The sequence below is a fragment of the Panthera tigris genome, chromosome D4 (assembly GCF_018350195.1).
Source record: "Panthera tigris isolate Pti1 chromosome D4, P.tigris_Pti1_mat1.1, whole genome shotgun sequence".
In the NCBI taxonomy this organism is placed as follows: domain Eukaryota; kingdom Metazoa; phylum Chordata; class Mammalia; order Carnivora; family Felidae; genus Panthera; species Panthera tigris.
In genome coordinates this window covers 75,727,521-75,739,680 of record NC_056672.1, presented here as the reverse complement: position 1 = coordinate 75,739,680, position 12,160 = coordinate 75,727,521, and the positions used below count along the sequence as shown (strand labels likewise).

General features: G+C 42.3%; 2 protein-coding genes across 2 annotated transcripts in view; one reads left to right on the top strand and one right to left on the bottom strand.

The window, feature by feature from the left end:
• The window catches only part of ASTN2 (astrotactin 2), an 873,390-nt gene that overhangs the window by 675,478 nt on the left and 185,752 nt on the right, over positions 1-12,160 (top strand). The window lies entirely within an intron of this gene.
• The window catches only part of TRIM32 (tripartite motif containing 32), a 32,880-nt gene that overhangs the window by 19,607 nt on the left and 1,113 nt on the right, over positions 1-12,160 (bottom strand). The window lies entirely within an intron of this gene.

The following is a 12,160-nucleotide window of genomic DNA, read 5'->3' as shown; positions in this document are numbered from 1 at the left end:
GAATTTGATTGTCAAAATCATAGGAAGTGGTACACTACTATAGTTTGTTGCCTTCATTCATAATTTAAGAAAATGCTAAATTGCCTTTATAGGATACTTAAAATAAAGATGCCTTTTTTCCCATAAACAAGTTCACAGACTCTTAAATTTTATCCATGGACCTAAGGAATGCCAGCATACAGGCCATGCTGTGTGCTTCCTCTGGCATCGTATCAAAGGTACTTAATTGTCTGGTTTACTACTTTTAGTGATATTATGATTGATCAGCAGGTTAGGCGGTATAATTCTTATACACTGATTAGACATTTTCCCATCATCCTTTCTGCTAATGATTTTAGGATTAATTGATGAGAGCTGTCCAGATCTCTTGTTTTATTAGAGCTTACAAAATGGCAATTTTGTAATTCTGTCATTCTTCCAACCTTTTGTTACTGGCAGTATTGCCATAAAGAAAAGCGTACTTACCCTGAAATCCAGTTCATGCAATAAAACTTGATTATTACTGGATTCCTTTATCAATTTTCAGATAATGACCTAGTGTCCTAGCCATCCCCAATGGTGATCAATAGGCTTTTTTTGCTTTTTGGTTTTGGCTTTGGCTTTGGTTTTTGGTTTGAAGTACACTATGAATTACAGGAAACTTATTTATTTGATCCATTTCAATCAATTTCAGTCATTATTCTCTTTGATGTTCAGTTTATTCAATCAATGTTAGGCCAGTGTGAGCCCCTCTAGATGGGTTTCTATGTCCTTTTGAAATGACCACATCAGCCTTTGGCAGATCCTGCTTTTTGGCACGGCAAGATGTCCCAGGCACAGCTTGTATCATACCTCTTCCAGAGCTGGAGTAAGGAATTTTTCCAAGAATCTTTTGTTTCTTTTAGTGGGCAGTGGTATTTCAAAACAAGAGTCTAGGCAGTAGGGATATCATTGCTATTAGCTGTCCTCATTTCTAGGTCTTTTCAGTGGAGACAACTATGAAATGCTTATTTTGTAAAAGATAAAAATAAATCATAAGTTTATATGATTTCCAGTGAAAATTTCAGTGTACAGAATTTTTCTCACCTTCTTTGACTCTTTACCTGAAGTAGTTGCTTCTTCTGCTTATAATGTTCATTCCTAATGATGGTAATGTAATGGCTTATTTATTTGCTATAGCAAATAAATAACAAAATAACAATACCAATACTATAGCTAGCAATAAATCTTAGTTTAAGCTCTATTTGCAGATTTTTTTTCCTTTGGAATATTTCTCATTAAACATGAAATCAAAATTTCTGCATTTTAAAAGCCACTTAAAATAATTATTGTTTCTGTGATATATATATATATATATATATATATATATATATATATATGTTTTTTTCAGTTTGCATTTAATTTGCAGAGATTGTTTTTATCTTTTTTGACTTAAAAATTATATAATAATTTTACATGATTCCAAAGCTAAAACTTATTAAAAAAAAGATATATTCAAAAAACTTTGGCTTCTATCCTTGTCCCCTTGGCCCTATTTCCTTGCTCCCCCTTGGTTTACCTTTTTTTTTTTTTTTAGTTTGAGTTGATTGTTTAAGTGTTACTTATTGAAAAATCTATCTAATCTGTATATAGGTCATATATACATATTATATAAATCCCATATTTATATAATATATATATTTATGTTCCTTTCTTGTACAAAAGAAAGCACTATAAACACTGTTCTGCACTTTGCTTTTTCCATTTAATAAAATATATTTGTGATTACTCCATATCACATATAAAGATTGTCCTAATTCCCTTTTTAAGTAAATAGACTCCACCGTCTGGATACACCGTAATTTTTCAACCAATTACCTACTGATTGTCCATAGATTCTTATGCTAAGGTTTTTATTGTTAATCACTATGATGTAATGGGCAGAAGTAACAGAAATTACACATTCAATTTTCAGAATTTATAACTGCCTAGCCTTGAATCTCCAGTGGTCTAGCAGATTGGACACAGCTTACAATAGTGAAAGATGCTTAGAGTAAGTAAAACCAGTCAAAGTGGCTGCAAATCCAGTTCACTCCAACCATTGATTTCTTCTCTGTGGGCCTCCCATTCCTTCATCTTTTAAAAAGTGATAACAAAACCTACTTCTCACTGTTAGGATTTTTACAGACCACAGGAGACAATGTACACATAGTAAATGACAGAACATCTGAGCTGTGATATGTCCCTGTAAAATCATAGCTACTATTTAATTTTTTTTTAATTGTTTTTAATGCTTATCTTTATTTTTGAGACATTAAGAGACAGAGCATGAGTGGGGGAGTGGCAGAGAGAGAGAGAGGGAGATACAGGGGAGAGGCAGAGAGAGAGAGACACACACACAGAATCGGAAACAGACTCCAGGCTCTGAGCTCTCAGCACAGAGCCCGACGCGAGGCTGGAACTCACAGACTGCGAGATCATGACCTGAGCCCAAGTCGGATGCTCAACCGACTGAGGCACCCAGGTGCCCCTAATTTTTTTTTTTTAATTTGAGAGAGAGCATGAAGGGAGGAGAAGGGCAGAGGGAGAGAGAGAGAGAGAGAGAGAGAGAGAGAAAGGAAGAATCTTAAGCAGGTTCCATGCTCAGTGCGGAACCCAACATGGGGCTTGACCCATGACCCTGGGATCATGACCTGAGCCGAAATCAAGAGTTGGACACTCAACAGAATGAGCCACCCAGGAGCCCCATAGCTATTATTAATGTTAATTTTACTGCTTCCCTCAGCAATATGAGAAGGAGTCTTTAATGGTCTTAGCCCTTTATTTTTATTTTATTTTTTGATGGGTGGGCTCATTAGACCCTCTCCTTATCCCTAGCAGCACACTTACAGGGAAGAGGGATGCTAAAGGGAGAAGTAACTCACCTTGAATCTGTTCTCCAAAACTATTGCCTGTCAGCATGTTTAAAGATGACCTTTTAACCTGAGTATTAAGATTTCAGGGGAAAGAGTTAGAAGTGTAGTCACAAGCCTGTAACCTCCTGGGAAAGTGGCCAGAGAGTAGAAGTTTGTTTTCTGATAGCCCTTCACACCAGAGCTTCCAAATGACCCTACTTCAGGGTCACACCCTCCTTGATGTTCAAATCTGGCAACCTCCTGCTGGCTGCAGGGTGACCAGGTATGTCTTGCCGGCCTGCTCTCCTGCTTCAAGGTCATTTCCAAGCAGCATGATCTGGGAGTCTCTGTCTGAAGCAGGTTACTAGCATTCCAGAGACCTCCATTCCCTAAGCCTTATCCAGGAATGATACCTTCTGAGCATTTCATCCTTGACCCCTAGCCTAAGAAGCTACTGGGAGGAGAAAGCACTGGGGATTAACTAATCTTGGAATGCTTCCTTGAAGGGGGTAAGTTTTGAGCAGAGTTTTTAAGAAACAGGGAGAATGGGATCTCAGGTAGGAGAGGACAGGCCTCCTCTTAATGATGCTTCTGTGCTCCATTGGCGAGAAAATGGGCTTTAGAGTTGCCCTGAATGCCTAATAGCCTTTGGCTGCAGTCTGTCACCTCTCAGAACTTCTGTTTTCTCACTTGTAAAATATGGTTGTGACAATTGTAATACTCCCTAGTCCAAAAGCACTGTTGTCACGAGGAGCCAGTGAGATTCATAATGTCTTGTGCTTGGCAAAAAAATAAGGGAAGCTCAGGAAATGTGAATTTCCTTTCTACCCTTTCCCTTTCTTGAAGGACTTATCCCACCATCTCTTAAAAATAAAACTAGTTTGTTATAATAATAGTAGTAACAATAAGAACTGAAATTTCTTGGGTGGCATGGGCATACATTATCTCAGATTCTAACAACTTTGTGCCGTCGGTGAGACTAGCCTTACTTTAAACATAATAGAGCAGAGGCTCTGACAGCATGTTCATGGTTCCATGCAAGGCCTCGGCTAGCCCATGACTTAGCTTTTATAGAAATCAGGAAATAGTGCTCTTCTACTTGGATTCAATCCGGTGGGCACAGGCACAGCTAGTGGGGCTGAGTCTGGATTCAGATCCTACTCACCCCCTTGCCTTGTTACTGTCACATGTGTGCACAACTCGCACAGCTGTGCCCAGAGGCCCTGGCCTCATGATAAAATTCCAACTTACATTTGTCTTATATTCGGATCACATCCTTTCCTGTACTCCCTGGGAGTTTATCTCTGCCTGGTTCCTATAGGATTCTGCTCCATTGATGATCTTTCCCACGTGTCTTCTTTCCCTCTTGTCTGGCTTTTTCTCCTTAGTGGATACACTCAGTACAATTTCTATATTTGGGTACTGCTGGGATTGAAACAAATCGTTGCTCATAATTTCACCCCTCAGCTCCCTTGCCCCCTATTGCCTGGCTGCAAACCTGGCAAATAGGCTTTCTAAGCAAATGGTTGCCTTACGGTAATTACACTAGGCTTCCTTGTATTTTAGCCAAGGCTTTACTGTTTTACCTGCTGTCCTCAGCTCCTAGCAAGTTGCTTTGCACACAGCAATCATTCTTTGGCATGGAAGAACACATTTTTCCCAAGAGCAATCATCTTAAGCAGGCACTAGAGGGCAGCAGGAGATCACAGATGACCTTTTTCTCCAGCCTCCCTTTACTGGCCAGGGCCCGTCTTGTCCCACTACAGGCAGGAGTAAATGATAAGCTTCAATACTGACTGTTCCCTTCCAGGAGGGGTAGAGGAAGCCTGAGCACACCTTGGACTGTGGAAAGGCCCACTTTGGGGTCCACTGAACTGTACTGGGATTCTTCACTCTGCCCATTAATTTCTTTAGGACAGCAGAGCCACACAGGAATTTTAGTACTTGAAAAAAAAAAAAAAATTGAAGGATTCTAATTTGCAAACAAACATTAAACGACATTAGCCACCACTGGGATATTGGGTACTGGGCAGTGTATAGGGCTGGCCCTCTTTGCCTTGCAGAGAGTATTTTCCTCAGATTTAACTGCTTCCTCAGAGATGTTACTGCTTTCACTTGAAACAGGTATCTTCTTGTGAGGTTATACTGTGTCACTCTGAGCCTCAGTCTCCTTATCTATAAAAGGGGGTAACTGTTCCTAATTTGTAGTATGATAGGAAGAGCCATATGATATCATCGGTGTAAATCTGCTGGGGCTGCATCTCTTAATTGACGCTCAGAGCAGTTCAGTCAGGAATTAGTGTTCCCATTTTACAAGCGAGGAACACCAAGGTTGGAGAGGTAGTGACTTGCCCAGAAGGATCCTAAATCAGGGAATCTAACTCAGTAGCTTTGGACTTAAGTGTTCAATTCTACCTTTGTCTGCCGTGTTCCACTAGATAGAAAGTGGGTGGTTTGGGGAGAAATTCCTGACAGTGTGGTTAAAGCGCTGCAGGTTACAAGGGAAGCTTTACAGATCCAGACTTGAACAAGAACTGAATAACGCTGAGGTGAAGGCCAAGGGCTGGGACAAAAATAACTCTGACGATGCTCCGGACACCCTAGAATTTGTAAATTCCTCATCGGGTTCTATTTCGCATTGATCCTCCAAATATTCCAAGATTTAGGTACTAACAGTATCAACATTTTACAGGCGAGAACATGGAGCCTCAGAGAGGTTAACTGACTTGTCCAGGGTCCCCCACCTGGAAATGGAAGAGGTGGAATTCACACCCAAGCAAGTCTGTGTGCTATAGCTGCCCTCTGCAAATGGGCTGATTGTTGTATATTTTGGGAAGAAGCTGTGAATTAGGTCAGATCAGGAGATCAGTTTTCCTAGGATTTGGCAGTTTTGTAGACCTGCCTTCCCTTCCATTCCTTAAATATGCACACGGGTGCACATACTCACATACACATACTCAAACTCACTGAGACACTTATACCTTATCAGAAGCCACTCGGGAATGCCCACGGTTCCTCCACCTAGTTCGTTGGTTAATCTTAGCATGACCCCCAAGGAGGGGACAGGCTTGAGGACCTGCGATAGGGTGTCCTAATAGCATAAAGTGCATACCTCTGGGTCTGGGTCTGATGCTTAGGATGAAGAATGCAGTTCCTGGGTGGGAAGCCATCTAGATTTAACAGAGCTGTCCCATAATGGAACTGGAAGCCTAAAAAGATAATGAGCTTTACATCATTAAAAGTTTCCAAAAAGAAGAGGATGATTTGGTGGTAAATGGAACATCAGATGGGATTTCTGACCAGGTGACCTTTAAACTACCTTTTACCCGTGAGATGCTTTAGTCCATGGAAAGAGGTGAGGGAGCCTGGCGGTGTTGTCTGGGCATAACAGCAACAGAGAAGGCCCAAGTGTTTTCAACAGAGACTCGTTGTGCAAGAGTGAGAGTTAGTGCTACAAGATTTGGGGAGGGGAAACATAGACAATGGTAGGAGTAGGAGGACCAGTACAAAAAGTTAGGCTAGGGGCGCTGGGTGGTTCAGTTGGTGAAGCAGCCTACTCTTGGTTTTAGCTCAGGTCATGATCTCACGGTTCATGGGTTTGAGCCTCGTGTTGGGATCTTCACTGACAGTGTGAAGCTTGCTTGGGATTTGATCTCTCTCTTCCCCTCCCTCCCTCTCTCTCTCTGTCAAGATAAATGAGTAAACTTTAGTTTTTAATGGTTTTTTTTCACTTTTATTTGAGAGAGAGAATGCGTGTGTGCACGTGCGAACTAGTGGGGGAGCGGCAGAGAGGGAGACACAGAATCTGAAGCAGCTTCCAGGCTCTAAGCTGTCAGCACAGAGCCTGACATGGAGCTTGAACCCACCAACCGTGAGATCATGACCTGAGTCGAAGTCAGACGCTTAACCACTGAGCCACTGAGGCGCCCCTGCTGAAAAAAAAAAAAAAAAAAAAAAAAAAAAAAAGACTAGGCTAGTTACTAACTTTAATTGGCTTTGGGCAAATTACTTTGTCTCTCTGAGCTATTATTTGTACCTTAATAAAGTAAGGTTAAGACCATCTGCCTTTGGAACGATGGTGGTAAGTTGAGACAGCGAGCTTAAAGTCTCACAAGTGTTATAGGAATGGAAGCGATTAAAGGGAAAGAGGGTCAGATCACGTTCATTTATGCAGATACTTAACCTGTAAGCCACCTATACTACGTCAGACAGTGAACTCTGTGCTGGGATGCAAGTAGTCACTAAGACAGGCTGTGGTCCTCGCTTTTATGGAGCTTGTAGTTTAGTTGGGGACACAGTTATTAATTGAACTAGCATATTAACTAAAATTAAAAATGTGATAAGCACTCTAATGAAGATGATGTAAATGGTTCGGTTGATAATATAAATGGAGAAAATTCACAGTACAGTTTATGAATATATGTACGTTCTAAAGTATACATGTGACTTGCTTCTCACGATCCTTTTAATGTATTCAGCGGGATAATCTTCCTCTGCTCCTAGATGAAGATTTTAGCAGGGCACATCTAATCTGTTCTCACTTTTATGGGCTAGACAGTGATATAGACGTTTTGAGCTGCTAACACAGTTTCCAGTCAGGAATTAGGCTGTCCAGTCCGAGAATTTTAATCAGATCTCTAAATCTGACATATCACATCTCCTTGCCCTCCCCAGTGGTGGGGGCATTAAGAGGTGGGGCAAGATTGGCCTTCATTCTGTTTTTCTACCTCACATTTCTCTTTCCTCTCCCTCCATGGTCAAAGCAGAGGGAGGAAATGGTAAGGATTAGGAAGGTCATCCTTACCCTGGTACCCTTGTATATGGCTCTGTGTTCTCTGATCTTGACAGTTTTTAAAGCTAGCCCTTTCTCTTGGGGGCTTCTTCAGGAGCTTTCCCCAAGACCTGGGATGATGCATTTTCTCTCAGACTGCCTGCTACTGTTCTCCCTCCACCTGTGTTTCTCTAGTGGCCTATCTCATAGGGACTCTCACTGGGGTGAACCCCTCAATCTCTGTTAGAATTCCTCTCGGGTAGGACTTAGAACCAACCGTTCCAGGTCTCTCTTTCTCCTATGTGACTCACACCTGGTACAGGGGAAAGACTGGAACATTTTCACTTTGGCAGCCTCTGGGATTTGGGCCTCATCCCCGTGTAGCCCGCGCCCCGCCCCCCCCCACCTGTGGTGTTGCCACAGGTCAGTAGAGTTTTTGCAGGTGGCGTAAGACTCTAGTCCACTATCTCCCCAGTTGTAGGGAGCACCTACCAAGTTCTCCAAGAGGCACTCTTGAGGATCCTTCTTACAAAATGGGATGAAAAGGTACCGTGCTCCGCATATCTCTCACCTGGGGTGCTGGAGACTGTAAACGTCAGGTAATAGCCTGTCTAAAACAAATCTCTCCTAAATCCTTCCCGTCTATTCTCTGACCTTGTTTTATTTCCTTGTTCTGGCGGGGGATTCTGGAGTTCTGAAACTAGGATCCATCTCCTTTGTAAATCCTGCATATTGGGGCTCGGCTTTGGGATTTCATTTCTATTCTATCTTGGTGTCTCCGTAGAAATTGCAATTGTAACATCCTGTGAGCAGCAGCAGCAGCGGTAAGAATTATAACAACCACAGCAGCAGCAGCAGCAGCAACAACAACGACTAATACAGACTGAGAGCTTAACCTTTGCCAGGCATCGTCGTTGATCCTCCCAAGAACTCATTCAGTCAGGTCGGTGCCGTGACTTACGAAGGGCACACTGACAATGCGTGACCTTGACTGTTCGGCTGGGGAGTTTGGATTGCACAACGCACAAGCACAGGCCTTGCCGATGGCCTTTCGGCTGGCTACTTTCCCTTTGTTCAGGATATTTGTGTGGGTCCTTGAGTCAGGCCTCAGAGCAATTGCTTTCCTCCAACAGGAGACAGTAACTCCGCCTAAGAAATGATCCCATTTCAGCAATTCCTGGGAGGCCATTGCTGTAATAAAGGCCATTCTTTATGATATAAAAGTCTCACCCTCTTCCCCCCACCCTTAACGTTTCTAATTTGAGCCCCTCTGGTCCCTGTGGAGGCTTTAAATGCTTCAAGTGCAAGCCTATTGCCAAAGCAAGCCTGTCTGACTTGGGAGGCAGCGCCCTGCGCTGTGGCCGAATATTGAACAAACATTCGCACGGCTTTGGCTCTCCCCGGAGCCCTTCGTCTGCTGCCTTTGTTTTGTTTTCTGGATGAGGGCAAGCAGTGCCATCGCCTCCTGCCGGAAAGCCCTGGCTGTCCTCCCAACAAGGACTTGTCACTTCAACTGAGGCTGCTGCTTTCTTTTTTTTTTTTTTTTTTTGGTGGCAACAAAATTAGACCCAGCAGGAATTTGGGAGGAGAAAAAAGAGAGTTCAGTTGGCAGGTTCTCAAATGAATGGGTTGTAGTGTCATTGGAACTGAATTGGGCTTGAAACCAGACATGATCCTATTTTGGAAGCATTGTTCAGAGGGATGGGAAATGTGAACAGAGGATAAGTCTCTTCAAAAATGCTCTTGATCCTTGCCTGTTAGAGACAGGCTGTTTTAAGTGAACTCTCCCATCCCCTCAATGGCAAGGGCCTATGTGAAAACCCAGGGGAGGTCAGAGCAACTGGCAAATTGATCAGCTATTCATCCATACACCTTCCAACTGAGAAAGCTAATTTTGCTTTGGGAAAAGGTTGCCACTTGATTACAAGCCATCAATTAACTGTTAGTCATGACATGCACAGATCTTCGTTCTTCGACTTATCAGTGATCAGGGTCTATAAATACATATTCAACAAATATTTATTGAAAATATTACTGAAAACCTGAAGTGTTTCACGTTCTATGTGAAGTGGGTATGGGAATCAGCAAAACTAATACGGTCTTTGTCCTCATGGAGTTTATAGTCTGGACGCATTAAGAGGTGATGGATAGAACAGGATGCTACAAGAATCTTTAATAGGAAACCCTATGTAGATTGGTGGCATGGGGATGGAGTTCAGGGAAGGCTTTTCTGAAAAACTGGCACTTGAACTAAAGATGACTTTAGCCACAGAGTGAGGTTGGATCAGAAATAATTAGATTTCACAATTGCCATGTCTACAGAGGAATAATTAATGGAATGGTTAATGGTCTTCCCTGTTGTAACTTTCATCCAGATCATAACTTAGGCATGAAGCGATCTTTACAAAAAGGATCATTGTTAATAAATGTGCATGGAATATAGAGGTAAATCTCTTTCTCTGTTTAGGTCTCAAGTTCTTCATTTGTTGAGCAATGGGGTTGGACCAGGTGATACTCAAGGACCCTCCTTTTGCAAAACCAGCTTCTGTGTTCAACTAGGAATTCTATATTGCTACTGTAGTGCAACTGTTAGTCTAGACCGTGGGCTTTTAACCCCACCTGTAGGATTGATAGATTGAAAAAAAAAAAAAAAGATGAAAGAGATTTATTGGAAAAAACAGACCAGCAAAGACCTATAGCTTGTTTTGTTGTTAAATGGATAGTTATATCTTTAACCCAGTGGCTATGAATGTTTGATCAAGGGAATTTTTACTTCCAACACCTTATTTCCTTCATAGTTAAATTATGTGCATGTGGCAAGGTGCTATGAGGGGTGGGCCATCTATGGTTTAAAATACAAGATAAAAGTAGTAGTTTAAGTGATGAACTGATTAACAGAAGAGACTGGAATCATGTACCGAAAGGAACCCAAACTCAGAGTATGACCTTGGAGAGTCTTTCTTTGGGACACAGTTTCCCCTTGTTTAAAATGGGAGGGTTATACCAGATTACCATTTTCAAATGTATGTTTTTTCAATAGTTTTTTGAAAGATGTTTTATGGAGAAAAGTTGCCTCACTATTTTTTTCTCATTGGAGATTCACAATGTAAGTGTATTGATGGCCTAATTGATTCCAATGTTACCATTATACTGCCACATTCTTGTGTGACCAAAGGTAGATTCTCTTTCTGAGACTCGGTTTCCCTAGCTATAACCTAGGACTGGAGCAGAGGTTCCCAAACTTAATCTGTAAAAGATCAGATAGTAAATATTTCAGAATTCGTGGGGCATAGTGTCCTGGTTGCACCTACTCAGTTGGGCCATTGTAGCCATACACAATATATAAATGAATGAGGGTACCTGTGTTCCAATAAAACTTTATTTACAAAAAAGAAAAAAAAAAGGCTGAGGTGTGGATTTGACCCATGAACCATAGTTTGCTGACCTCTGGATCAGAGTGTGGGCTAACTGTCTCACTAGTGTCCTCACAGCTCTGACTGCTCTCTGACCTTCTCCCCTCAATGGTTATTCTCTCCAAAGTTTGAAGTTACCCTTCTCCAAAACTATTCCTTCTGGCCTCCACTTCCAGAAGTCATCATCATCATCATCTTCTTTCGACTTGTCTGTACTTAAGACTGTCTCTGTCTGCCCAGCTGCTGAGATGCCTTCTTCACAGCTTTGTTTTGTTTATCTTAGTAACTACCCTTCTTTAATCCCTCTGAAGGATTGGTTAGCTGGAATTTGCCTTGTCTTCCTCCCTCAGAGTCTTTGATCTGATGCTCATAAGCATTTGCTGACAGCCAGACACAAAAGGTGGAGCCCAGATCCCAGGCCCGAGGGCCCAGAGAGTAATGAATGAAGGCTGCATTTATTTTGATTTCTCGTTCACAAGCCCATTTCCAGATCGCCGCTGCATGTCACTGCAGGCCAAGAGCAAGAGCAGGAGACAACCCTACTTTTTCTCTCAGGCCTTGGTGCCCAGGGCCCCTGTTTCCACTGAGGCAGGAGCCTGCCTTCACTTTACCAGGCTTAGAAGAAACTGCCGTCTGGACCAAGCTCTGTCCCTTATGACTTACAGGGCTATCCTGTTTTGCCACTCAGATTATGCATCTCGTAAGTTTGAGAACACCATTCACAAAGTCTCTGATGTAAATGGAGCTCCCTGGGTTGTACAATTACTTTGCTTTTTCAAGCTTTTTGGCATGGCTGTAGACCACTCTCTTATGAAGTCTTATGTAGAAGGCCAGTCTATAGGAGAGATACAAGTAGCACTGCTCTAATGGAAGCCGAGAGGTGGGGTTTAGAGTGCCACCTGCCCAGTTTCCCTTTTGTCCTTTGCAAGCATCTGTTGAGATGCTTCTTGGGATCCATAAGAATGCCTCTGAAGGATTTTGGAGCCTCCCGACTAGATCATGGATGTCATTCTAGCCATTCAGATTCCATAATCTTCCTCTTTGATGAAGTCTTAAGTATATCCCTAGTGCCGTGCTGGACACTGAAGCGGACAGGGTGCGGGAGGCAGGAGTGGGAGACATGG